The 26,709-nt window shown below is 42.4% G+C and overlaps 1 protein-coding gene across 4 annotated transcripts in view; it reads right to left on the bottom strand.

The window, feature by feature from the left end:
• The window catches only part of SYTL2 (synaptotagmin like 2), a 95,638-nt gene extending 69,862 nt beyond the window's left edge, over nt 1-25,776 (bottom strand). Inside the window, exon 1 of one of the 4 annotated variants that reach the window (XM_089512897.1) lies at nt 25,550-25,776. The gene's annotated coding sequence lies outside the window, so the exon portion shown is untranslated. Of the gene's footprint in view, nt 1-4,774; nt 6,082-25,549 lie in introns of those variants that run through there. The other 3 variants (XM_089512898.1, XM_089512899.1, XM_089512896.1) reach the window with 3 other exon arrangements.
• Nucleotides 25,777-26,709: the final 933 nt, after the last annotated feature.

The following is a 26,709-nucleotide window of genomic DNA, read 5'->3' as shown; positions in this document are numbered from 1 at the left end:
GTCAATATCCTTCTGTTACTCAGAACTGGACATGTTATTCCAGACAAGGTCTGACCAAAGCAGAATAGAGTGGCACTACTACTACTCTTGATCTGGATACTATGCTCCTATTTATACAGGTAAGAACTGCACTGCTTGTTTTGGCCATTGTATCACATTGTTGGTTCATGTTTAGCTTGTGGTTACAAGATCCCTAAATCGTTTTTACATGCACTGCTTCCAAAACCAGGTGTCACCCATCCTATATTAATACATTTCATTTTTCTTGGCTAAGTAACTTACATTTATCCATGTAGAATCAAGTAATCCTTAACTTTATACAGAAGCAGAGCATTAGTTTGCTCCAGATTTTCAACTAAACTTCATATTAGCAGACTTAAATCTTTTTAAGAATTTCTTGTTGGAAGAGAAGCCCTTTACATATTCTCCTCCTCGGTGTAAGGGACAAGATGTTAGGTAAGGTAACCTATAAATCACCAATCGATCTGGCCTGGATCAAGCAGTTTCCACATTAGGACGGTGGAATACAAGAGTGGGACAAAGCCAAACATGATCACAGTCCAACCGATTCTACTGTTCAGTGGTAGAACATACACTTTCCATTGGAGTGGGAACCGTGTGGTCTTCCAGCTGGTGCTGAACTGCAATTCCCATAAGCTCTAGCAAAAATAGCCAACTGTGAAAATGTTGGGAGTTGTACTCCAACATTATCTGAGGGGCAAAAGCACTCCAACCCCAGTTCTACAGTGAAAAGGTCCTAGTTTTGGTCCTTAGCATCTCCAGGCAAAAGGCTAACAGACAGAAAGGATCTCTGGATAACACCACCATACTACACTGGTCTGGCTGACCTGCTTCATATTAGAATTTGGGCTTGCATTAAAGCTGGACTTAGGGTACATCCAGATTGGACAACTATAGCTGTTTCAGATCACTGCAACTGCTTCAGCAGAGCCAGTGTGGTGTAGTGGTTTGAGTATTTGACTATGATTTTGGAGACCAGGGTTTGATTCCCAGCTTGGCCTTGAAGCCCTCCACTTTGTTCAAACAACAAAGCCAAAGAAGGACTACTGAAAAAAAGATATATAGCAGACAAACAAACATGCTGGATGGGTACATATGGCCCACTGTCTGTGTGTGACCCCAGGACTCCACTTTTATGGTCCCTAAAGCCACTGCCAGTCCTGCAAATCACCCTTCCCAATTTCCCCCCAATGTGATTGGGTATTGTTGTGTGCCTTCAAGTTGTTTCCAATTTAAGGCAAACCTAAAACAAACTTATTATGTCGTTTTCTTGGCAAGATTTGTTCAGAGGAGATTTGCCATTGCCTTCCCCAGAGGCTGAGGTTGTGTGACTTGCCCAAGATGTGTTTCATGGCCAAGCTGGGAATCGAATCCTTGTCTACGGAGTCATAGTCCCACTGTCAAACCACTACACCATGACACAAAATCAGATTCATATTTGGCATCAACCCCTCCAAATGCATGCACACACACACACACACACACACACACCCTTCCAATCCCACAAAACCATCCAGAAGCTCCCCCTACCCTTGAACAATTTTTTCCTGTTTTTCTTCCAAAATGGCAATAGGAAGTGACATAACCTCACCTCTGGTCATCATTTTGGAAGAGAAAAGGAAGGAAAGAAAGGTACAGTATTTTTGGTGCATGTAAAGTAGAATGAGGCCCATTTTTGTGCAGCAAGGTGGAAAATTAGCCACTGCTCCTACGCCACAGTTGCTTGTTCCTATAGATACACACATTCTTTACAATAAAAATCAATTTTGTATTATTTTATCTACCACAGCTTCCCTCCAAGAGTTCTCAGAAAAACAGCTTGCTGGAAGTGTTTGGGAACCTTTAGCCAGCAGCTTCCAGATGAACTACATTGATGCAACAAAAACAATACTGTTATGTATTTTCTTATACATAACAGTCTCTCTCTCTCTCTCTCTCTCTCTCTCTCTATATATATATATATATATATATATATATCCTCCTTGTTACGAAAGAGAAGAATTCAGAGCTGTCGTTGTTTTTAAAGCAAACAGGAAATTGTTGCTTCACACTCAAATTTATATGGTTTTCTGTGAAAAATCCATTTTTAACAATTTTTGCCTAATGACTGCGTAAGAATAGCGTTGATCAAAAAGAGAAAATCCTGGCAAGCAAGAGAGCGCCTCCAGACAACAGCTAGGACTACCAAATACTTTTCAGTTTGAACAGGGTTCTCGGTCCCAGTTTTAGCCCCTAGTCGCTCTTTTCCGGTCCTCAGGACAAAGGGAGGAATCCCAAAGCAAGATTCAGTCATCCATTCATAATTTATTAGAGTTTGTAGACCCAAAATTTACACATACAGTCAAGAGACACAGTTCCCCCAAATTCCCCACAATAAGACAAGAATCGAAGGGGTTACTAAATCTAACTCTAAATGTCCCTTTATACATAGAGCAGTGGTTCTCTACCTGTGGATCGCAACTCATTTGGGGGTCGAATGACCCTTTCATAGGGGTTGCCTAAGACCATCGGAAAACACATATTTCCAATGGTTTTAGGAACCAAGACACTGCAATTTTATGGTTGGGGGTTACCACAACATGAAGAACTGTATTAAAGGATCACGGCATTAGGAGAGAACCACTGACATAGAGGGTGCTAATCCTAGCTGTATCAGAGAGAAATTTAGCGACTTTGAAAGCAACAAGGCTTTCCAACAAGAACTTTACATTAAAAGATCTGATCTTCCATTCAGCTTACTCAATAATGGATAGATTTTGGCTTGTCGAATTGGATGGTAAAATTACAGTACAATAATAATAAGTTTATTATATATAAACAAGATTCTAATTTGGGTGATGCAAGTCCCTCCAGAACAGCTCTGGCAAACACTCCAAGGGGCCTGCCTGGACACTCTTTGCATCTCATCCCTCTGACAAAAATAGTTTCCCAAACCATGGCTGGGTTCAAGGGAGGAGCAGTCTGTGTGGGGATATGCTGATCTGCCTCCAAACTCACTAAGCGTGACACTAGAGTATTGCTGTTTGTGGCTTCTCTTATCTTACAGTTCATTTTCCTTGTTCAGTTCCCACATTCTTTGCCCTACCCTAAATGGTTGTAACTGCAATACAATTTCCTTTCTTGGTCTGAAGCAAAACTTGTTTGCACTGTATTTAGCAAAAAGCCTAGTACAAATGTTTTTTCTTCTTAGGCACTTGGTTCCTTTCTCCTGTAGTTATTGATTTCATTCTTCTCACTATTGAACTCTTTCTCCTTCTCTTCTCCCATCCAAAACTTCTGGCTAAATGTTCTCCCCACCTCCACCACTGTCCTCTTTCTTCTCCCTTCACAACTCCTGCCTAAACTCATACTTTGCCTCATTCCTTAGTCCTTATTCTCATTTTCTGTCCCCCCCCCCCCCCCCCGATAGCAACTGGCTAAAATATTTTGCCCTTTCCTTTTTTTACACTCTCTTTCATCTTCTTTTTCCTTCTCCATTCCCTCATCCACAATTCACATCAAGACATCAATTCACACTACATAATTATAGCTGTTTGATACCTCTTCAACTGTCAGAGCTTCATTCTGCAGAATTCTGGGGTTTGTACTTTGGTGAAGTACTGTAAATATTCATGTATATGTCAAGAAATTTTAGTCAAAAAATTGACCCAAAAGACCTAAGTCGACTTATCCATGAGTCAATGGCCCTTATCACACATGGGGGGTTTGCACCTCAGATTTGCAGTCACTCCTGTTCTAGAAATGCGAAAAGTGATGTTTTTTCACACCAGATCCAGAGTCACTCCTGTCTAGCAATGCGAATTCACATTAAAATGTGATGTTTTACCACACCTGGTTGCCTTTCTGTTGCCCTTCTGAATGGAGGGGGAAGCGGAGTCAGTTCGATTCCAAGCAAGTCACGTAATGCGGATTCAAGCAAAACGAGGTGAGTGTACATTGTATTACCACACCAGAACATACTTTGAGGGTTCAACGATTCAAATCGGCACCCTTGTGCATGTTGAATGGGGCTCTGGACACTGTCCTCCTTCCTTGCCCCTTCCTTAGCTGTCATCCTTCATCAGGATGAAGGATCAGTCAGGGGATGATGGGAAAGGTGGTAGGGTGGCAGAGAGGACAAGATGGGGATGAAGGAGCAGTCAAGGGATGATGGGACAGGTGTCAGGTTGGCAGAGAGGACGAGATGGGGATGCAGGAGCAGTCAGGGGATGATGGGATGGGTGGCAGGGGGTCATTGGGGCCAGGATTGGGATGCAGAAGCAGTCAGGGGATGATGGGATGGGTGGCAGGGGGTCACTGGGGCCAGGATTGGGATGCAGGAGCAGTCAGGGGATGATGGGATAAGTGGCAGGGGGTCACTGGGGCCAGGATTGGAATGTAGGAGCAGTCAGGGGATGATGGGATGGGTGGCAGGGGGTCACTGGAGCCAGGGTTGTGATGCAGGAGCAGTCAGGGGATGATGGGATAAGTCACAGGGGGTGAACGAGGAGGAGAGGGATGAAAGAGCAAGACGCAGGGGGCAAAGAAGGGCGACATCGGAGTGATCTTCCACACCAGACCAATTCGAAGTGAAATCGAAGTGAGCTTGAAAGTGAATTCTGTGAATTCACTTTTTTCCCGATTTCACCAAAATGAGGGGTCACTTTGGAATCACTGCGGAAGCGCCACTGGAAGGAGCACCCATAGAAAGGAATCTCATCTGATAACACATTCACGTTATGACGTGAATCCGTATCGTTGGACCCATACTCACGTCGGAACTGAGCTGCAAAATCTCCAAAAATCTCCATGCGATATACTACAATGTAAGTATGCATTGCGGATTTGGAACAGTCTCCCCGAGGAGTTCCGTCTCATGACCCCCTAGAAACATTTAAAAAGAGTCTTAAAACCTTTCTTTTTTGCCAAGCGTTCCCCACCACGAGGAATGAAGTTGAGCGCTCTTGATGCCATTGATTCTCTGCCTTACCCTATGAATGTGTTTGTATAATTGTATTACTTGTTTTTATCTATTTTTATGAGATGTTTTTAATAGTTTTATAGTCTGTAAACCATTTTGATCTAGGGAAAAACGGTATACAAATAAAAATTATTATTATTATTACTGTACTAGTTTAACTCTGAAAAAAGAAAGGAACCATTCCCTGGTGAAAGGCCAGAGTGCAATCTGTCCTGGAAGCACTGACCCCCTTTTACTCTCTCATCCATTCAGCCTTTAAGGTGAGCACAAACAGTTATGTCTGCTGACATTTTTAAAGTTCTTTGGCATTGTTTTCCTTTGTTTCATCCTTTAGGTCCTTTGTTACACATCCCTAAGTTTTACCCTCAGTTTATCCACAAGTTGTATCAAAATCCATAATTCTGGCCCCCAAACTTGCCCTTGGCTTATACATGAGGTTGACTTATAGTTAAATATATACGTAGTTGGAATTTTCTGCCTGAGAGCTCTAGTGCCTCACCAAACTACCATTCCCAGGATTCCACAAGCATGCAGCTATGGCAGTTTGATACCATCTTAACTTTTGTTTAATGCTGTAACAGTTCAGCATGAGCAAGACCATCATCTATTTTATTCCCCTTTTGTTTTCTCCTGACCCACATCTCCCTGTTGTACTTATGTTCTCCCTCCTTCTCTAGTCTCCCTCCTTTTCTTTCTCCCCTTTCTCCTTTGTTGTTGTTGTGCCTTCAAGTCGTTTGCTACTTATGGCGATCTTATCATGGAATTTTCTTGTCAAGATTTGACCAGAGAGTGTTTGCCCTTGTCTTCTCTAAGGGACAGGATGTGACTTGTCCCAGTGGGTTTCTGTGGCGGAGCAGGGCTTCAAACCCTGGTCTCCAGAGTTGTAGTCCAAGTGTAGACCTTGGACAAGTCACACTCAGTCCCTACAATCCATTAAAATCCAAACTTCTGTATATTTGGGATGCAAAAAAGCAGTGCCTCTAACAACACAGAAGTCCTTGTGGACTTGACTGCCAAACCTTCAGACTGAAGTATGCTTACTTAGAAGTTCCACTGAGTTCAGTGTTTTTTATGCCTTTTAAGTGTACATAAGAATACTTTATTTTCCTCTTTTTTGTGTCTTAACTAGTCCCCTGACTGAACTTTGAATATGCTTGTGGAAGAGACTTTCATTATACTGTACAATTCCCTTGCTGCCTTCACAGAGTTTTACATGTGATTCCTACAATTACATCTTTTTTTTCCTTATCACAAAAAGTACATTAAAGAGATGGAAATGGGATAGCTGCACAGTTTGGGTGGCCACTTGAGGAGCATCCCAGGTGCTAAAATTCTGCAGCCAGAACATGAGATTTAGAGATGGATTTGAGTGATATCATTATGTGATTAGGCATCAACCACAGTTGCGCAGAGCATGTCATTCAGACAACAACACAAAGTCTAATAAACATGATAAGTTTTGAGTTTGGAAACTAAGAGGCAAAACAGATGGTCAAAATAAGCAGGTTTACAGCTGGACAGAGCTGCCATACCCAAGCAATGAGGGTGGCAATGCCCAAAAGAGGAAGTGTTGACACCTCTCATGGTGAAGGGGGTGAAAGGGGGCATGATTGTACCTTGCTGGCATCTGCAGGGGCACACCTCTGTCCTGATGCCCTGTCCGGTGAAGCATTGCACATGTTAATGCATGCAGGTTCACAGAGACGGCCATGCAACGAGATAGTAGTTGCTGATGCTTCACTCCTGATGCACAGGTATGGTGGGAGAACAGTAAAAAAAAAAGAGCTTGAAGCCGCACTCTGTGGTCATGACATGAGCACTCCAGCCACCTTGGGAGTCAGCGGCGTGGTTGGTGGAGTTTCAATGCGGCTTCAGAAAAGGCAGCTTCAAGCCACTTTTTCCTGTATGTATCTTTTGCCCCTAAGTTTTTCAAGCTCTGCTTGGAACAGAAAACAGAGTTTTCCCAGTTATATTCTCAGCACATTTGCAAACACAGCGCTTTCAAGACTAACCTGTTTGCTTAGAAGCTGTGTGAGCTACAGCATACTTTTTCAGATGTTATGGTCTGAAAAAGTTATGGACTTTTGTTTAAAATCTTGTTGTGTTTACTAGGGAAATTAAGGTACAATCTCAGATTCAGGGGAAGAAAAAGGAAAAAACCCTCTGAACAAACCTTGCCAAGAAAGTCCTGTGATAGGTTCGCCTTAGGATCTCCATAAGTCAGAAATGACGTGAAGGCACACAACAACAATAAGGTACAATGAAGAGTAGTGTGCCTTTGTATTGAAGTAAAGAAGTAATATGGAAGGGTAAACAAAGACAATCCTTCAAAAGAAAAGTCCAGAGTTTATTTGAATAAGGTCACAGACTCAGAAACACCCTTGCCAGAAGCTTAAGATTGTCAAACATACCACATGGCTCTAAAAGTATTGCTGAAGTTGATTGCCAGTTCCTGTCCATATGCAAAACATAACATCTGAGTAAGAGAGATAAAGAGACAGGAAATTTAGAGTTGTGCCAGATCCAGCACTTGTTAATCACCTGTGAAGAATGTTTATAATGAATTTTAAAAGGTAGAGATTCTGCTTCATGTCTCCCATTGTACCTTTGTTTCTTACACGGCAATTGTAACATGAGCACATTAAAGGTCCCGTTCACACCCAGGAGCCTAACAGCTCAAAATATATTTACATTATGCACCAGGATTTCCTTAGGTATCTTGAAAGATATCACTCATGCAAAAAGTTTCCCAAATGCTTGTCCATTCTCTAGAACCAAAAACCATCCACTTTTTAATTAATTATTACAAAGTCCATGTACACGTTTAATATAAAAGGAATGAAAAATGGATAGGCTCTGTCTGATAACACACACATGCAGCCCTGCTCTGAATGCTAAATTCAGATCTATAATGAAAGATCAGCCAAAACCCATTCACTGATCTAGCCCACTGAGATTTATGAAGGCTCTGCACAAACACAACAAAATACACATTCCTCTAGTTATCGCTTGTGATCTACACTATTGCCAGGCCTCAAGATTCAGACCGGAAAGGACATGAGCTATGTTGCAAAGCGATTAGAGCCTGAAGATTGGACTTTTCCACAGTTTAATTTAACCCTTTGAGAACACGAACTGTTAAATCAGTTTCTCAGAAAACGCTGGCTCTTTTATTAGTTAGTTCCAAGTGCTGCCGCAGAAAATTATAACATACAGTACTAGATTTCATGTGTATTATTATTGTGGGCACCACTGTGGTTTGAGCAGAGAACTAGGATTCTGGAGACCAGGGTTTGAATCCTGGCTCAGCCTTGTAAAACCACTGGGTGACCTTGGGCAAGTCACACTCTCTCGGCTTCAGAGGATGGCAATGGCAAACACTCTCTGAAGAAACCTGCCAAGAAAACCCTTAGGGTTGCCATACACAAGAAAAAACGTGAAGGCACACAACAACAAACTGTATAGGCTGTACTTTTTATAACTGTAGCTATTCAAAACTGACATACTCTTCAACTGTTCAGATCTGGACAGATTTTGCTGTTCCACTGTTTCAGCTGCGTCTAAAATGTTCCCATTTCTCTTTCCTCCCACTTTTCCCTTTTGTTTTCAGCTTATTCCAATTCCTGAAAAACTGAGTAATACAGAAGTAGTTGGCACTCAGTTAACTCAGCAAGGGGAAAGAAGGGGGCAGAATTTTGCCCATCCCAGTTGGCTGTTGTGTGTCCTCAAGTCATTTTCAACTTATGGTGCGCTAAGGTGAGCCTATCACTGGGTTTTCTTGGCCAGATGTGTTCAGAGGAAGTTTGCCATTGCCTTCTCCTGAGGCTGAGAGCATGTAAACTTGCCCAAGATCACCCAGTGGGTTTCATGGGTGAATGAGGAATCAAACCCTGGTCTCCAGAGTTGCAGTCCAACATTCAAACACTACACCACACTGGCTCTCAGTAGGCTCAGGAAAAAGCAAACTGCTGCAGCCGCTCCTAGCTTGTGCCTTCTTCCTCATGAATAACTTTGGCTATCTTGACCACAGTTTATATCTATGAAATGTTGGAAGGCATAAAGTGGCATGTTGAAAATTGAAAATAACATCACTGAAGACTTTCAACAAAACAACTCCATGAAACTTCAGATGTGGTATACACATCTATATGAATAGACAACTGGATGCATATGTACCTAATTTCTTTCCGTGTCTCATTTCAGCATGTTGCACTTGGATATAGTTGTTTTCTATGAAATGTTGGGATTCTGTTCAGCCTTGTATTTTTGTGGTTATTTACTTGGTTTATTTGTTATCTGTATAGCTATTGGTATTAACATTATTTAATTCCCCCAAAAAATAATGTCTCCTCTTCATTTTTTCTTTAATTTCCTCATCTAAAGTCTTCCCTCAGTACAGACATAGCCTGAAAAAGGACACTGCTTCCAGTTTACAGAAAAGTCTAATATGTATCCAAAACAAACTTCTATCAACTTTACATTTCTTGATTTTTACCTAAAACGAACTGTGCGTTTTCCATGCTTTTGAAATAAAAATACTGCCCCTAAGATTTAACAATGGCTGCCAAGTTTTAGGCTTGGAACAAATTGCTATCACATTATTCCAAGTGTTTTTCATCTAGTTTCATCTGTACTGATTGGTAGGACTTCCCAGCTGGCAAAACACTTAACTCTTAACACTACACTTACCACAGTTGCAGAAGCTTCTGCTAATATGAATGTCACTTATATGAGTGTGTTCCAGGTGATTATCAAACTGTGGCCTTCCAAATCCCTCCGCATTGTTTGTGCCAACTGAGGTTTCTGGGAGTAGAAGTTCAAAACATGAAGAGGCCCAAACTTTCAGAACCATTGTTAGGGTATGTGTAAAGTTACAAGCGTGTCTTGAGATAATAGGTTCTAACAACTATCCTGTATTTTCCCCATAATTTCCCAGTTCCAGCCAACAAAGAATCAGTGTCATAACAGCCCATGAGACAAAACAAAAGCTAAAGTATGTGAGGAAGGACAACATCCATACACTGGTTAGCCCAGATGTCAACCTCTTATCCTTTAGAAGTCTTGGACTTCTACTCCAGAAGCCCCCAGCCAGCATGGTCAAAGATAAGATACTGTAGGAGTTGAGGTTCAAAACATTTGGAGAGCTAATAGCTTAGAATCATTGGCTTACTCAACACTGAAGACTCTAAAATCTTCCAGCCGCACCAGATGTATAGGCCCAGGACAATAATTCCAGAGACCAGTAGGGCATAGTGGTTTCAGCATTGGACCAGGATTCTGGAGACCAGGGTTCGATTCCCAGCTCAGCCATGAAACCCACTGGGTGACCTTGGGCAAGTCACACACTCTCACCCTCAAGCAATGGCAAATCTCCTCTGAAGTAATCTTGCCAAGAAAATTCCATGATTGGGTCAGCATATGGTCAGCATAAGTTAGAAACAACTTGAAGGCACACTCCATGTGTAGACAGACACCCAAAGTGAAAACTGAAGTCTCAGTGAAGGGTGTTCCTCTTCCCTTCCTGAGATGCAAGGCTGAGGAAACAATTTTCATTATAAACCTCAAAAAAGACCTAATACACCCAAGGGTAGTACATTTAAGGAATGCAAGAGCATTAGTTATTTCAAGTCCTAAAGCAAATACCAGCTGACTAGGCATAGAATGAAGACTTATAATATATACCTAGTAATTAACTTCCTGCCAGGTACACAAATAGAATTCATCACCTTTCTGGAAAGTGCCAAACAGGAGCATGTGTCAGGTAACTTCCAGCACCCAACAATTTCACCTGGGAAGAGCCTGCATGAGACAACCTGCAATCCCTGCCTACAAAGCCAAGAGCGTATAGTACATTGATCATTGTTCCAGGCTAATATTTCCTCATACATGCTGATTCTTGTAGAAACAAGCTGAGGTTAAGCCACTTCTTGCTTTCCCCTTTCAGCTGGTTATTATTATGGCCAAGGCTTAGGTTAACAGTGACTAGAAATTCCACCTTGCCTCTAATTCACCCTGACTGCTACAACGATCTAGTCTACAAATAATAGTACAGCAGGTCTATTCTCATGTTTTGCTTTGACCAGCAGTATATCAGCTGTCGAAACCAGAACTATCACAGACTTCAAGCAGCCATTGTATTTCTGTACCTCTCTTCAGTGCTGCACAGAAAAGCTTTGTCGTTTGCAACAATCTCTAAAGCAGTTGGCCTGTTATACCTATTAGCCAACACTGTGAAGATAAAAGACAGTAAATTTTATCAAAAGCCTTCTCCGCATATAACGAAATAATGGCAGGCTGATCAGTTCTGTGTTTAAAGCAATCAAGTCGACAACAAGCTGAATATTATCAGCTTCCTTCCTATTTTTAGATAAATCACACCTGGTGCCAATGATGAAATTACTTTTTATAATCTATCATCTAAAATAGCTGTCATTATTTTGATATCAACATTAAGGAAGTATATAGAGTGATAGTTAGCATAGCAAGTATGATCCTTACCAAGTTTAGGTATCAAACTACCTGATGCAATCTGTTTGAAAGGGGAATCACCACTCCGACAAGACTTCTAGCAAACAAAATTCACTCTTTTTTTAATCACAAATGTTGGGCGGGAATGATCCATGTGTGTTTCTCCAGTCCTCCTTCACCATCCTCCCAATGCTGATGCTACTTGAAAAAACTTCCAGTAGGACAAGATGTGGAAGACAAGGACAATGTGGAGGTTCATTAAAAGGATCTGTAAAAAGAAGCTTTTTTTCCCTCTCCAAGGCTTAGTTAAAATAAGTATGCCTCTACCCTTGAAGAAACTGAGACATCAAATTACAATTTTGTACACAGAAAGACGGAAAGAGGGGTTACAGCATACTTTAGAATCCAGCACAGCAAGTTACCATGCCTGGGCAAAGCCTGATGAGTCTCTGTTGCAGGAATGAAGACCAGATTGAATCAACCGCTAAAAAATAGCACCAACCAGCCACAAATCTTCCAAACCACATATAAAGACAAATAACTGGAAACCACCAACCTTGTTCCTTCAGAATGGAGGGAAGGGAGAATACCAGACAAACAGCACAGAACGAAAAAGCAGCAGTATCTGAACAGAGAAAGCAGATCATTAAAATGATTTCATGCTAATGAATTAGGCTTTTCAGCCAGAACAGAAATGGATTAACTCCCATCTTGCAGAAAGTGAACTTCTTCCACCTGATCAAGTCTTACAGGTCTTAATTACAAGTGTGAGAAATTAGTAACACTTGCTTTCCAGGAATGTTTTCTGTGTTCCTCAAGCATTAGCTTACTCAAGTTTCTTAGCCCTAATTTTATCATATATTCATAGTTAATACAATGCGTTAAATAGCATGCTTTACCAAATGGCTCCTGGATCAGAGTGTAAAAAGGTTATTTTTTCTCGACTACGCATCCCAATCAACACAGTGGTTTCTGTATGCTGTAGTCTCCAGAAGCAACTTTCGTAAGCTCTGCTTTGAATATACAGCCAAAGTGCAAAAGGATGCCCTGGAATAGCTGGAATAAACTGCAGTCCAAAACTGAGTACGTACCAATTTAACCCAGGCAGCATTATAGATTTAATTATGCATCACTTACATCTGAATTGAGTCATGGCTTCTGAGCTGGTTGTCTGCAATTATCCCATTTTCTAGTTTATTCAAGTCTTGTATTTTGTACTCACTACTCTCTTCTTACAGTGCTATCAGTCTCCAACTAACTCCAGTTTTGCAATCTATACAGCATTGGCTTTGGTTCCACATTCAAATAAAAGTATTATCTCTGTTTCAGAAACTGTATTTTCTGTCTGGCAAGGGTGGGGAAGGACAGATGTTTAAGAGCACAGAACTTCCACTTTTATTGTACAGAGATTCCAATGGATGTCGGTGGCAAGAAGAACTATATATTCCAAATAGCCATCAGCTCTTGTTAGGAAGATCTACCAGAATGACAAGCTACTCCTTTTGCTATTACTGTCTGTATGGCTGCATCTGCATTGTAGAAATAATCCAGGCTGACACCACTTTAAGTGCCATGGCTCAATGGTAAGAAATTCTGGGGATTGTAGTTTGTTGTGGCAACAGAGCCCTCTGACAGAGAAGGCTAAATGTCTCAGAAAATTACAGATTCCATAGCACTGAGCTGCAGTTAAAGTGGAGTCTCCTTGGATTATTTCCATAGCTTGGATGTAATAAGCTACCTCCCTTGAAACTGCAGGTAGAGCAGAATTCAGCATTTAGGATGCTAGATAGGGCAGGCCATCATAAGCATGATATCATCTTTCCTAAAAGAATTACATTAGTTGAGAAGATGGTGCCAGGTCAGGTTCAAAATCATATTATTAACATATTGGGCTCTTAATATAATGTCTTCACCACCAAGGAATTTTGTTAAAATATTTTGTTGAAGAAAAGTATAGAGGAATATAAAAATATTAAAAGGAATAAATAAAATCATAACAAAAGCAGTTGGGAATATTAATTTTTCGTACTCAGTATGTGAGAATGTCCTCAAAAGCACAATACTACTGTATCCTCTAATTATCCTGATTTGGAAAACCTGGTTAATCCTCTGTCATCCCACTTTTGAAGCAGCTTGTAAAATGTCCCAGTTTCTCTCTCTCCCTCCCACTTTGCTTCTTTATCTTCAGCTTATTTCAACTGCTGCAAATAGAGTTCAAAGTGCAAAAGTAGTTTGCACTCAATTAACTCAGCAAGGACTAGAGAGGTGGTGACAGAACCTTGCCCTTCCCACTTAGGGTTGCCATAAGTCAGGACCTCCAAACCGAGACAAATGTAGGACAACATTTTCAAATGTAGGACACACTTTTGAAAAATGGAGGACACACAAAAAAATTGGATTTTTAAAAATATGTTAATATAAATGCATGTTTCTTAGGCATGATCAAAATGGAGGACATTTTGGCATTATTCTTAGAAAGATGGCAGAAATGTACTTCCCTTTCTGCCCAAACCACCCCCCTCCATTCCAAAACACACATGGCACACATTTGGGCATTTCACATGGCTTTACTGAACATGGCCTCTTGCATATTTCAGAGGCTTATGAACAAACAGTGAGTGCATGCCTCAGAAGCTGGCTAATATCAATATCACCATCTTCATCATCATCGCTATCACTGTTAAAAGTGATGAAGGCCTTGAGTTCTGGTCCCCACACACACTCCAGCTCCCAGAATTCCACAGCTTTGAGCTATAAAAGAGTCAGGGCTTGGGTTCTGGTCCCCACAGCACACTCCAGCTCCCAGAATTCCACAGCCTTGAGTCAGAAAGAGTTAAAGCATTGCTAGCCAAACTTGGATATTTCTCCAGTGTGGATGCAGCGTGATGGTGCCACTCCCGTCCCTCCCTCCCTCCTGGGCTCCCTTTTGCCTGGTGCCTCCCTCTCAGCCCCCCCCCCCACATGGCCCCCATGAGTCCTGGCTTCCCTCTTGTTGGGAAATGCAGGCCTGGCCAAGGAGGGAGTTGGGCACACAACAACAACAGCAGCAGCAGAGGCGGAAGGGGGGAGGAGGAGAAAAAAGAAAGGAAGGAGAAAGAAGGAAAGGAGGAGAAAGAAGAAGAATAGGAAAAAAGATAAAAAGAGGAGGAGGAGGAGGGGGTGAAAGAGGAAGAGGAGAAGAAAAAGAATAGGAGGAGGAGGAGAAAGAACAAGAGAAAGAGGGGGGAAATGAAGAGGAGGAGGAGGAAAAGAAAGAACAAGAGAAAGGGGGCGAAAAAAGAAGAGGAAGCACCTTGCCGTAAAGCCCTCTCCATGCTGCTCAGCCTTGGGCCCACGCGGGGAGGAAGAGAAGCTCCTCCTCTGGAGGCTGGCTGGCCAATGGGAGAGGGGAGCTGGAACAGCCCCGCCCCCTGCTAGCTTTCACAGGCTCCTGCAGCAGGGGCAGGCTGTCCAGCCATTGGCCATCCAGCCTGAAGAGCAGGAGCCCCTGCTCAGCCCTGCGCACAGCCACGGAAGAGCATGCAGGGCAGCCCAGGGCGCAAAATGGAAGCGCCAGAGGGCTGCAAAGGCCGCAGCAGGAGCGGCTGCAAGAGTGGCCACGTTGGGGGCAGACTGGCAGTCGGCAGCAATAGCTGCAGAGCGGCTGCAGCTGCTGCTGCTGAGGCAGGGACCAACTCAACCTGGGGCAAACCCGGGGGAGGGGCAAAAACGGGGCGGGACCGTGCCAGGGGGCCAAAAAACAGGAATGTCACGCCCCCAGGCGGGTTATGGCATCCCTATTCCCAGTCAGCTCAGGCAAAAGCAAACTGCTACAGCCTCTTCTAGATTGTGCTTTTTTCATCATTAATAACGTTTCCTATCTTGACCACACTATGATGTTGCTTGGCCATCACATCCTAGTTTTCACGTGCTGAAATGCTAAAGGGTTTGCAATACATATCTATTTGAATAGCTCACCTCATTTGTCCGAGATTATTTATCATCAAACCAGTTGCAGAAAACAAAGCAAAACTCTGCAAAATTTCACCTTTCCTTACACTACAGGTTACTTCAGATGCTAGGATTAGACTGTCTACCAGGAAAAAAGTCAGCAACTCAAGACACAATTGTTCAGTTAAAACAGAGGTCAGACACATTTCTGCCACAAGTGCCAGTAACCTGATAGGAGGCCGGAGGACAATGGATTCCCTTGAGTTCATCTTTCTCTTTGGTTTCTTGATTAATCTCCATTTCATTCAATGAATATTAGCTGTGACACAATCTAAACCCACAATCCTCAACATGTACCGCAAAAGAGAACTAACCTAATGCTACATTTCCACATGCTGCAATCAGGGCAGAGGAAAGAAAAAAGGAAAAGACACAGCCAGACAAAGTCAAATTGGTCATCCATTTCAGTGCCTAAAGTAATGCCTCATACAGTAACTGGCTCATGCACTCTGAAGAATTTATGGTATTGCTGCGTTCAACATATCTATTTTTTTATAACTTGGGGTGGGGACAGTGAGGTCCTCAGACAGCCTACAGCCCCCAGGCAACATGCAGGGGAAATTTTACCAGGTCCCCTCTTGGTCTGGGGACTGGGAGAAACCACTTGTTCATAGGAAGTCAACCAGAAGTTCTGGTTGTCTTTCTGTTTAAAAGAGAATCTCTCCTGGGCTAAAATGGCCCAGCCCCAAATGTTGTGAAACTGTCCCCTATGGCCTCTAGGGAGTGTGGGGAAATTTGTGACCGTTGTTAAAATGCCAACACAGCTCTCCCATCCTGTGGCATTGGAGGGTGACAAACCAGGTATATTGATTTTTTATGTATTCAAGGGTAGTCGTGTTGGCTATATAGCAAAATACAATAATATCCAAAATTCACATTTACTGGGCCAGCCAAAATGCATAAAATATGTACGTGTTGCAAGCTTTTGAAGCTCCACTGACTTTTTCATCAGGCAAAGGTGTTAAAAATCATACAGGAGGGGAGGAAATGATGACACTGTTAGTTACAGGCCTGCATTTTGTCAAGATGTTGGAGGAATATCCCTCCACACCATCTCAACGCAGAACAGCACCAACATCATGACAAAGTCTTGCTCCAGAGACTAGAACACAGAGCAATGGATTCCAACTACAGGAAAAGTGATTCCACTTAAACATTAGAAAGAACTTCCTGATGGTAAGAGCTGTTTGACAGTGGAATACACTCCTTAGGATTGGTGGCTTTTTTAACAGAGTCTGGATGGCCTTCTGTTAGGAGTGCTTTGATTGTGTATTTCTGCAAGAAAAGGGGTTAACCTGATAGCCCTTGTGGTCTCTTCCAGTTCTATGATTCTAAATAGATAGATATTCTTACATGGCAGAAAAAGAAGGGGACCTACTATGTTACCAGTTTTCCCTTCATTTAACTATTGACCCTTTGTCAAGAGTTCAACATGTCTTTGGAATTTGAACCTGGTACCTATTAGGCAAGACTCAAACTGAATTTCAAAGCCATGTGGAAAAGTAACGGAAAGTGAGGATGAATCAGATAATTTCCCAGAAAAGTGGTACTCTCTTTCCAATCTCTGTTCACCATGTCCATTTTAGCAATCTACTGTTGACAAGGCTGATGTAGCTTTCCCATCCCAGTTGCCTGTCTGATGCATCAATTTGCAAATGACTGCATGGGCTTGTGCTCTCCATCACGGATGGAAATCTTCCCAAAAGTGACCTCACTGAAGTCAAGCAGAAGAGAGGTTTAATTGTCTCATAAGACAATGCAGCTGAGTCTGATGAACACATCCACAAAATATATTAGGGTCCACAAAGTAAGCAAGCTACCAGTCAAGACACACATTAATCATTGTGATCCAATTCCTTCATTCTGGGTTAGAACTTTTCCATTTAATGAAAAAAAAATCTGACTGCTCTTTTGGAGCAATGCCTGTTGACTAAAAGTTATTGACAAGCCAATAAGCTGTCTGATGCACAAAGTATTGTAACAATATGAAACCTCATGGTATATCTGGAACTGAGCTCAAGCATGTAGCCTGGAAAGCTGTCACAGAAGCACTTACACCTGAGCAGGTGTGCCTAGAATTGAACTGTACTTTGTATACTTGGTGGGAAAAAATTCCATGAAATTAATAATAATACATCTGTTCCCATCTCATGTGCTTTGTCCCAGTTTTGTGCCCACTTCCACAATGTGGCCCAAAAACATTTTCAATTTGGAATCCAGATCCTACACCAATTTTTTTAATCCCATCTTCTACTGTATGCTGTTCATGGTACAGTTTATTAGCTTGCTACTGTATAAATATTGTTTCCTTTCTAACAGGAATAAATATATACAGTGCAAACAGATTAGGTATCACACTTCCTCCCACGAAGAGTTACTGATTACTACTGGTATGTGTGTGTCCAAGTCATTTCTGACTTATGGCGATCCTAAGGCGAATCTATCATGGAGTTTTCCTGGCAAGATTTATTTGCCACTGACTTCTCCTGAGGCTGAGAGCAAGTGACTTACCTAAGGTGCCCAGTGGACTGCATCGCCAAGCTGGGAATTGAACCCTAGTCTCTAGAGTCATAGTTCAATACTCAAATCATTACGCCATGCTGGATATACCACTGGAATACAAAGCAGAAACAGAAAACCAGTGTAGGGTTCCCAATGTATATCTGGACCTTTCAGCTCTATGAATGAGAGACTTCCATGAGTTTCAATCATCAACAGGTTTCAATCATGTTCAGGTCTTGCAAACTTCCTTTATTGAATCAATCACTCCTTAATGTGGATCTTTCTCTTTTTTCCACTGCCTTCCACTTCACCAAGCATAATCATCTTTACCAGTTAGTCACTATCTTCTCTTTATGGGTCCAAAGTATGCCAATCTCAACTTAAGAATTTGGTTTCTATTGAGAGTCCAGGCTTGACTAGCTCTAGGACCCAGTCATTTGTCTTTTTAGCAGGCCTTGATATCTGCAAAACTCTCCTCCAGCACCACTCCGCAAGGAGCAACTTAGGGAGCTGAGTATGTTCAGCCTGGAGAAGAGAAAGTTGATATGATAGCCCTGTTTATGTATCTGAAGGGGTGTCTTATTGAGAATGGAGCAAGCTTGTTTTCTGCTGCTCCAGAGAACAGGACACAGAACAATGGATGCAAACTACAGGAAAAGAGATCCCACCAAAACATTAGGAGGAAATTCCTGACAGAAAATGATGACAATGGAATACACTCGCTTGCAGGGTGGGGAGGTCTCCTTCTTTTGAGGTCTTTAAATAGAGCCTGGATTGCCATCTGTCAAGGGTGCTTTGATTGTGCATAACAGGGGTTGGACTGGATGATCCTGTTGGTCTTTCCAACTCTATGAAGTTTATCGCACAGGCCCTGAAATGGGCCCGTTGAGTTCTAAAATGGGGCCACACACGGAATGGGATGGGGCTAGGAACAGAGTTTACCACACACTAGAATGCCGCCGCTGCTGCCGGGTGTTCCAATCGCATCCTACATCTGTTCCAGAGGGCACCATTTCTGAGAACTCTTCCAAAGCGTTCTCAGAAATGGCGCCCTCTGGAATGGATGTAGGACGCGATTGGAATACCCGACAGCAGCGGCAGCGTTCCAGTGTAAACTCCGTTCCTAGCCCCATCCTGTTCCATGCGCACCTGTGTGTGCCCCCGTTTTAGAATGCAATGGGCCTGTTTTAGGGCCCGTGTGATATTCTTCTATGATTCCTCCTGTCAGCTTTTTTTGATGTCCTGCTTCCACAATCATGCACAGAAACTGAAATACAGATGATTCTAGCATTGCTATACAATGATATATCTTTATAATTGACATATGTACTAGGCTACCCAGATACAATTATAGTAACCCATCCACTGAATAGTATTAGAACAAAACATTGGATATCTCATGGTTGAGCTTGTCCCAGTCAGGTACCACATATGCCTTTAAAAAACTAAAAATATTGTCTTTTGGAAGATTTTCTTGAGATTTTCACTGGACTACAGTCTTCTTACCCATGACCAATGTCTAGCGTGGCCAATGGGAGCTGTAGTCCAACAATATCTGGAGAGCTGCAGGTTCTCTACTTCTACTTTAAAGAAAAATTACAGTAGGCCCTTGCTATCCACTGAGGTTTGGTTCCAGGACACCCCATGGACACCAAAATCCATGGATGAAGAATCCACAGAAACAGAGGGCCAACTGTACTGAAAAGATCCAACTGCTAAAGATAAGGGGTATAGATGCATGATGTTATCATAATATCTACAGTTCATATACCAGGGGTAGGCAAGCTTTTTGAGCCGGGGGCCGGGTTGCTGTCCCTCAGACAACTGGGGGGCCGAAGCCAAAAATTAAATAATTAAATATTTTTTTTTAAAAAAAAAAATAATTAAATAAATAAACCGGGACCAATGTAGGACAAAATTTTCAAATGGAGGACATTTTTTTAAAATAAATGGAGGATACGCAAAAAAATTTGCTGATTTTAAAAAAATGTTAATATAAATGCATGTTTTGGAGGCTTCTATAGAGAATTGCCCCCCTTGCCTGCCTCCTCCTGATAGGCCAAAGGCCCCATGCCCTCACGCGAGACGCCAAAGGCTCCGGCGGCAATCGGCAGCAGGACCAGGCGGGGGCCGGTCCCAAGGCCTTGCCAGGCCGCATCCGGCCCGCGGGCCGCAGGTTGCCTACCCCTGTCATATACAGTTGAAGGTGTGTCTCTATGTTTATGTATATCATTCCAGGTCTTGCTGGGAGCAGGATCCCTCCTTCTTATCTCCTTAAGATCTGGCCCTGCTCTTGTTCTATCCAATAAATCACCAACAAAATGAGAAGTACAGAAAATTGCCACATAACAATGCACCCTTTACTCATTCACTGCCCTGTCTTCATTTATAAAAGCAAGTGTGCATTGATTTGTACCAGGCTGCTTCCTTCTCTCACCAATTTTTGCTCCTGTTTCCTTATTGCAGAGCAAGTTCAATTTAGCTTTGTTTTCCACTCTATTCTGGACATGACATCATAGAAATTTAAGATTGAAAAGGACACCACAGAACAGCAAACAACCTCTGGATCAAGATCTGTGTACAAAAGCTATAATGGTAGATGCAAACCATTTCAGCTGCCACCACCCTCAATGTCAAGTGCAATGCCTGCATAGGACCATTAAATATAGAAGCTTTTCCAAACTCTATCAGTTTTATCGTAATATTTGCATAGGTGTGGCCCACCTGTGGCCTTCCGAACTGCAACTCTCAGGCAGGAAAGCCAATGGTGAGTAATCATAGCTGTTGCAACCCAAAAACAGCAGAAGGGCCACTGCTGCCCAGCCTAACATAAAATACTAAATTAATGGACAATTTGTAGACTCCAACCATATGCACATTTACACAGAAGCAAGACTAATAAAACTCAGTGGGGCTTATATCTGAGTTAACACTGTACAGCTACAAACACAGTATGGTATACAGAACATGAAAGCCAAGCTTTCCCGACTGATCTAATCAGACACTTGTAAAACATTCTCAAAATTCAAAATTATATAGCAGTTAGGCTATCACATCATAAAACTACTTCAAGCCCCAATTAGGGCAGATACCCTAATGACGTTCATTTAATAAGTCAACTTAGTTATATGTCTTATAATGATACAGAATTCAGAGACAGCGCCATGTTAGTCTGGAATATCAGTATGCAAAGGGATCTTGTAGCACCTTTGAGACTAACTGTGCAAAAGGAGTTGTAGCTTAAGCATTTGCAGACTTGGTCTACTTCCTCAGATGCATCTGAGGACATAGACCAAGCCTCTGAAAGCTTATGTTTTTCTTTTGTACACTTAGTCTCAAAGATGCTATATTGATATAAGAGTACATGAAAGGTTGTGTTTACTGTGCACTAACCAGCAATAAAATCATAACAAGTTCTAGAAAACATGGGGAAATACACATGCAATGTACTTCCCATGTGTCACTCAAAGGTATTCACATTCCCAGACAACATAGCAGAGTGGTCAGAGTACTCAGTTTAGGATAGCCTTTTGTTTTGAAATCAATGAGTTACCCACTACGACGGGAGTTACCCACTATGATGGTGAGTGACGGGGCCCAGTTAAAATCTCCCAGGCTAACCTACCTCACAGGGTTGTGATGAAGGAAATTTATGGGTACATAAACCCAGAGCTTCCTGGATAAAAAGGCATGTAAGAATTTACCCACTGGGTGACCAAGTCATGCCCTATCAGCATCAGAGGAAAGCAAAAGCAATCCCCCTCTCAACAAATTATAGAATCATAGAGTTGGAAGAGGCCATCCAATCCAACCCCCTGCCATGCAGGAACTCACAACCAAAGCATCCCCGACCGATGGCCATCCACCCTCTGTTTAAAAATCTCCAAAGAAGGATACGTCACCACTCTCCAAGGAAGCGTCTTCCATTGTCAAACAGCTCTTACTGTCAGGAAGTTCTTCCTAATGTTTAGGTGGAATCTTTTTTCCTGGAACTTACTTCTATTGTTCCATGTCTTAGTCTCAGGAGCAACAGAAAACAACGTTGCTCCATCCTCAATATGATCCCCCTTCAAATACTTAAATAGGGCTATCGTATAACAGAATCATATTATCTCTTGACTGTCTCTTCTCCAGGCTAAACATACCCAGCTCTCTAAGTCTTTCCTCATAAGGCATGGTTTCCAGGTCCTTCACCATTTTGGTTGACCTCTTTTTGACACGCTCCAGCTTGTCAACATCCTTTTTGAACTGTGGTGTCCAGAACTAGACACAGCATTCCAGGTGAGGCCTCACCAAAGCAGAATAAAGTGGCACTATTACTTCCCTTGATCTAGACACTATATTCTATTAATGCAGCCTAACATTGCATTGGCTTTTTTAGATGCAGCATCACTTTGTTGACTCATGTTCAACTTGTCATCTACTAGGACTCCTAAATCCCTTTCACATGTCATCTTGTTAAGCCAAATCTTACCAGGAACATTCCATGATAGGTTCACCTCCTTAGGGTCAACGTAAGTGGGAAACAACTTGAAGAAACACAACAACAAAGAATTCAGTTGAAAGATCTTAACTCTCACACAGTGGAGCATGATAACCTACAATTCAATTTATTACCACTGCTGAAGAATGTACAGAGTCCTGGAAGTAAAAACTATATCCATGCAAGACTCCAACTCACAGTATATTTCTTCTGTGGGGAGGAAGAGGAATTCCACCATCTTGGACCCCAGGAATGGGTGCTGGGGGACTGTCCTCCACAAAATGGCCAGACACCAGTGATCAAAACCACCAAGACTCCTGTGAGTTGAGCTCCCCTGAGAAATCACCAGCCAGAAGTGTCTTACTTCAGTCATCTTTGCATACACGTAATAGGCTCTTACACATTTACCCCTTTCCTTGCTAAATTAATATTACACTGTAAGTGATTCTATAATATTTCATTTATTATTCTGTCACTGTTTTCAGGGTAGCCACACTGTTCACTCCTTTAGTTGGTGGTATTACGGTTGCCCCTCCTTATCCATGGATTCAAGCATTCAGCGCTTGAAAATATTCAAAGAATATATGCATTCCAAAAAGCAAACCTTGATTTTGCCATTTATATAAGGGAGATCATTTTACGAAGCCATTGTATTTAATGGGACTTGAGCATCCATGGATTTTGGTATTCACAGGGAGTTCTGGAACCAGCCCTCAGTGGATACTCAACAACTGTATTGTTATTCAACATATTTTTTGGTTTTACGGCAGGTATGCAAAATGCATCACACACTTGACAGTCTTCTTTTTAAACTTCTTATTTTGGGGGAAATCCTGAAAGTAAAAAGGCAGTGCATTTTGGTCGCTTTATTCACAGGTTAAGTCCAGGTTAATGATGACATCGTATGAAAACAATCCCGCTTTTGCAGAATATTCCCAGGATTTAAACCACGTTTATCCATGGGATTTGGGCACTTTGACTCCTGTGTGATAAACTCCTTGTTTTCACGAGATTAATGTGAAAATTTGGTAAAATTGGATGTTTTAAAAGAATTTTTTTAAAAAAAAATTTAATGTGAAGTCGAAGGCTTTCATGGCCGGCATCCATAGCTTTTTATGGGTTTTTTGGGCTGTGTGGCCATGTTCTAAAAGAGTTTATTCCTACATTTCGCTGACATCTGTGGCTGGCATCTTCAGAGAATGCTGGAAAGGAAGAGAGTGGAGTATATTGTGTGATCCTAGGTAGGGAGGAGTGATTTTCATGCTAATCTGTATATTGTTTTGTTGTTGCTGGCATGGTCTCAGAGTGGAAGAATATGCAAAGAGGATTTGTGTCTGTTTAATTAGAGATCCAATGTTTGAGGGGGAAACCCCTGACCCTGGGTGGTTTTCATTTGCATTTTGCTGGGTCTTGATTTTAGTGTTTTTCAGGACTGGTAACCAAACTTTGCTAACCTTAAGGTTTCTTCTTTCCTTGAAGTTGTCTTGGTGTTCGTGAATTTCAATGGCTTCCCTGTGAATTCTGACCTGATAGCAGTTGGCATGGTCCAGAATTTCATTGTTTTCAAATGGCATTTTATGGCCAGGATAGTTTATAACATGTTCTGTCTTATTATGATTCTTGATGTCTTCAAGAAGGCTGTCAAGACGGATCTCTTCCAGCAGGCCTTCCCTGACTGACCATCTCATAACATTAGTATGGCTTGCCCATGTCTGCCTCATGATGCCTCCTTTTTAAATTGTGGCTTTTATAATTTAAAAATTATTAATTTCATTGTATTTTATAATTGTTGTTGTTTAGTTGAAATGGGAGTTTAAAGGGATTGTGTTGTTATCTTATGTACATTTTATATTGTTATTGTTACTAATGTATTTTGAGATTGTAACATGCCCTGATCCTCTGGGAGAGGTGGGCTATAAATACATTTATTATTATTATTATTATTATTATTATTATTCTGCTACTGTTGATTTTTCTGGCTGACCCAGTCTGCAGTGTCTCTCAGGTTCCAGTCCTGAAAAACACTAAAATCAAGCCCCAGCAAAATGCAAATGAAAACCACTCAGGGTCAGGGATTTCCCCCTCAAACAATGGATCTCTTAGTTAAACAGACACAAATCCTCCTTGCATATCCTCCCACCCTGAGGCCTTGCCATTCAACAACAGAGCAATACACCAGTTAACATTAAAATCACTCCTCTCAACCTAGAATCACACAGAGTGTGTGTGTGTGTGTGTGTACCCCACTCTCTTCCATGCCAGCATTCTCTGAAGATGCCAACCACAGCTGCCGGCAAAACGTCAGGAACAAACTCTTCTAGGACACGGCCACAGAGCCTGGAAAACCCACCAATTTTTTTAAATTTAAAAAATTAAAATTTTGAATTTTGAATTGTTATACTGTATATACTCATGTATCCGTCTAGAAATGTAGGTCAAAAATTGACCCAAAAACCCTGAGTCGACTTATCCATGGGTCAAAGTAAGTACTGTATCTTAACTCTTATTTAAAAGAAGGAACCATCTCCTGGTGAAAAGCAAGAGTATTATCTGCCCTGGAAGCACTGACTCCCTCTACTCTCTCCTCCATCCAGCCTTAAGAGTGAGTACAAAGAGTGATGTCTGTGGGAATGTTGTAAATTCTTTGACATTGTTTCGCTTTGCTTCATCCTTTAGAGCCTTTGCTATGTGCCCCTAAGTTTTACCCTTGACTTATCCCTGGGTCATAGCAAAATCCATAATTTTGGCCCCAAAACTTGCCCTCGGCTTATCCATGAGGTTGACTTATAGTCAAGTCTATATGGTACTGGTAATTGAAAAAGAAAAAGAAAGCCTGGGAGCCCACCTTGAATCCCATTCTGGAGAAAGGCAGGAAAGCAAGGACAAATCATGTCCTCCCCCCACTGAGCCTCCCTCCATTCACCCATCTCTCTGGCACTGCCATGGGGTGCAAGCAATGCCACAGCCCCTTTCTGCCCCAAAGCCTGGTCTTTGGGGGCAGTGGGACCACCCCATTTTAGGGTGTCACCTGGAGCGGCCCACATCTCCTACTGGCCCCACTTTAAAGTGGAAGCTAGCGCTATAAAGTAAACTTGGTGGCGGGATGGAGAGCTGTAGGAACGCACCTGCAGGCTGCCTCCCAGCTTCTGCTTCCCTTGCTCCGTGCCAAGGAGGGGAAAGACCCAGAAAGAAAGGGCCCAGGGGTGGCTGGCTGCTGGCTCCTTCTTCACCCTTTCTTTCCTCTCTTCTGCCCTCCAGCCTGGAAAGAAGGAAAAGGGGAGATGGAGAAGCAAGAGCAGCAGGAGAAAGGTGCCCTTCTGTGCGCCCTGGGCGCAGCTGCTGCTGCTGCTGCTTTCCTCCTCCTCCTCCTCCTCCTCCTCTTTGCTCAGCCCCAAAGGGAGGGAGGGAGGGAGGCCCAGCCTGAGGCCCTTCCCCGCCCCAGGGATGCAGACAGACAGGGCTCGTCCTCTGTGCCTTTAGACCCCTGCCTTTCCCCTCTCGCCAACCCCTGGGCTCCTGGCGCCAAGGCTTCCCAAACAGCAAGAACAAGCCCCAGTCAGGGCGCAAAGTGTGGCTAAGAGTGGGCTTTCCCCTTTCCTTTAGCCCTCTCTTTCTCTGGGGAAGTTTACTTGACAGAGAAGTGTATCTGGGGGCCTCCAGGTCCTTAATGGCGACCCTGTCATGGGGCTTATTACACTCCTATATTGTTGTTGTTTTGTTGTGTGCCTTTAAAGCTCTTCCAACCTCTGGCCACCCTCTCAGGGGGTTTTCTTGGCAGGTTTCTTCAGGCCATGGGCAGCCTCTGAGGCTGAGAGAGTGGCCCAAAATAAAAGACTTTCCCCACATTCATGCACACACCCAAATGTATACTTTCAGTGTGTGTGTATTCACAGGGGGTTTCCATTGCCATCTTCTGAGGCTGAGAGGATGCGACTTGACCAAAATAGCAGACTTTCCCACACATTCATACAGGACACGACAGGCAAATGTCTATCTTTATGACCCACCCAAATACATATTTTCAAGATACATGTGTGTGTATATATTCACAGGGGGTTTCCTTTGCCCTTCTCTGAGGCTGAGAATGACTTGCCCAAAATAACAGACTCTCCCACATTCATAGCTTACATGACAAACAAGTGTCTATCTTTATGACACATCCAAATACTCACTCACATGTGTGTATATATGGGGAGATGTTTCTTTCAGACTGTTAAAAAGGAAAAGCTTTCCAACCCTGAAATACAGAACATCCTTTAAGAGATTAGATAGGTAGATAGATGAT

Source organism: Sceloporus occidentalis, unplaced genomic scaffold (genome assembly GCF_023333645.1).
Source record: "Sceloporus occidentalis isolate IW3139 unplaced genomic scaffold, rSceOcc1.0.p SCAF_2, whole genome shotgun sequence".
Taxonomy (NCBI): domain Eukaryota; kingdom Metazoa; phylum Chordata; class Lepidosauria; order Squamata; family Phrynosomatidae; genus Sceloporus; species Sceloporus occidentalis.
The sequence above is the reverse complement of the archived record's forward strand: the minus strand, read 5'-3'. Positions and strand labels throughout refer to the sequence as shown.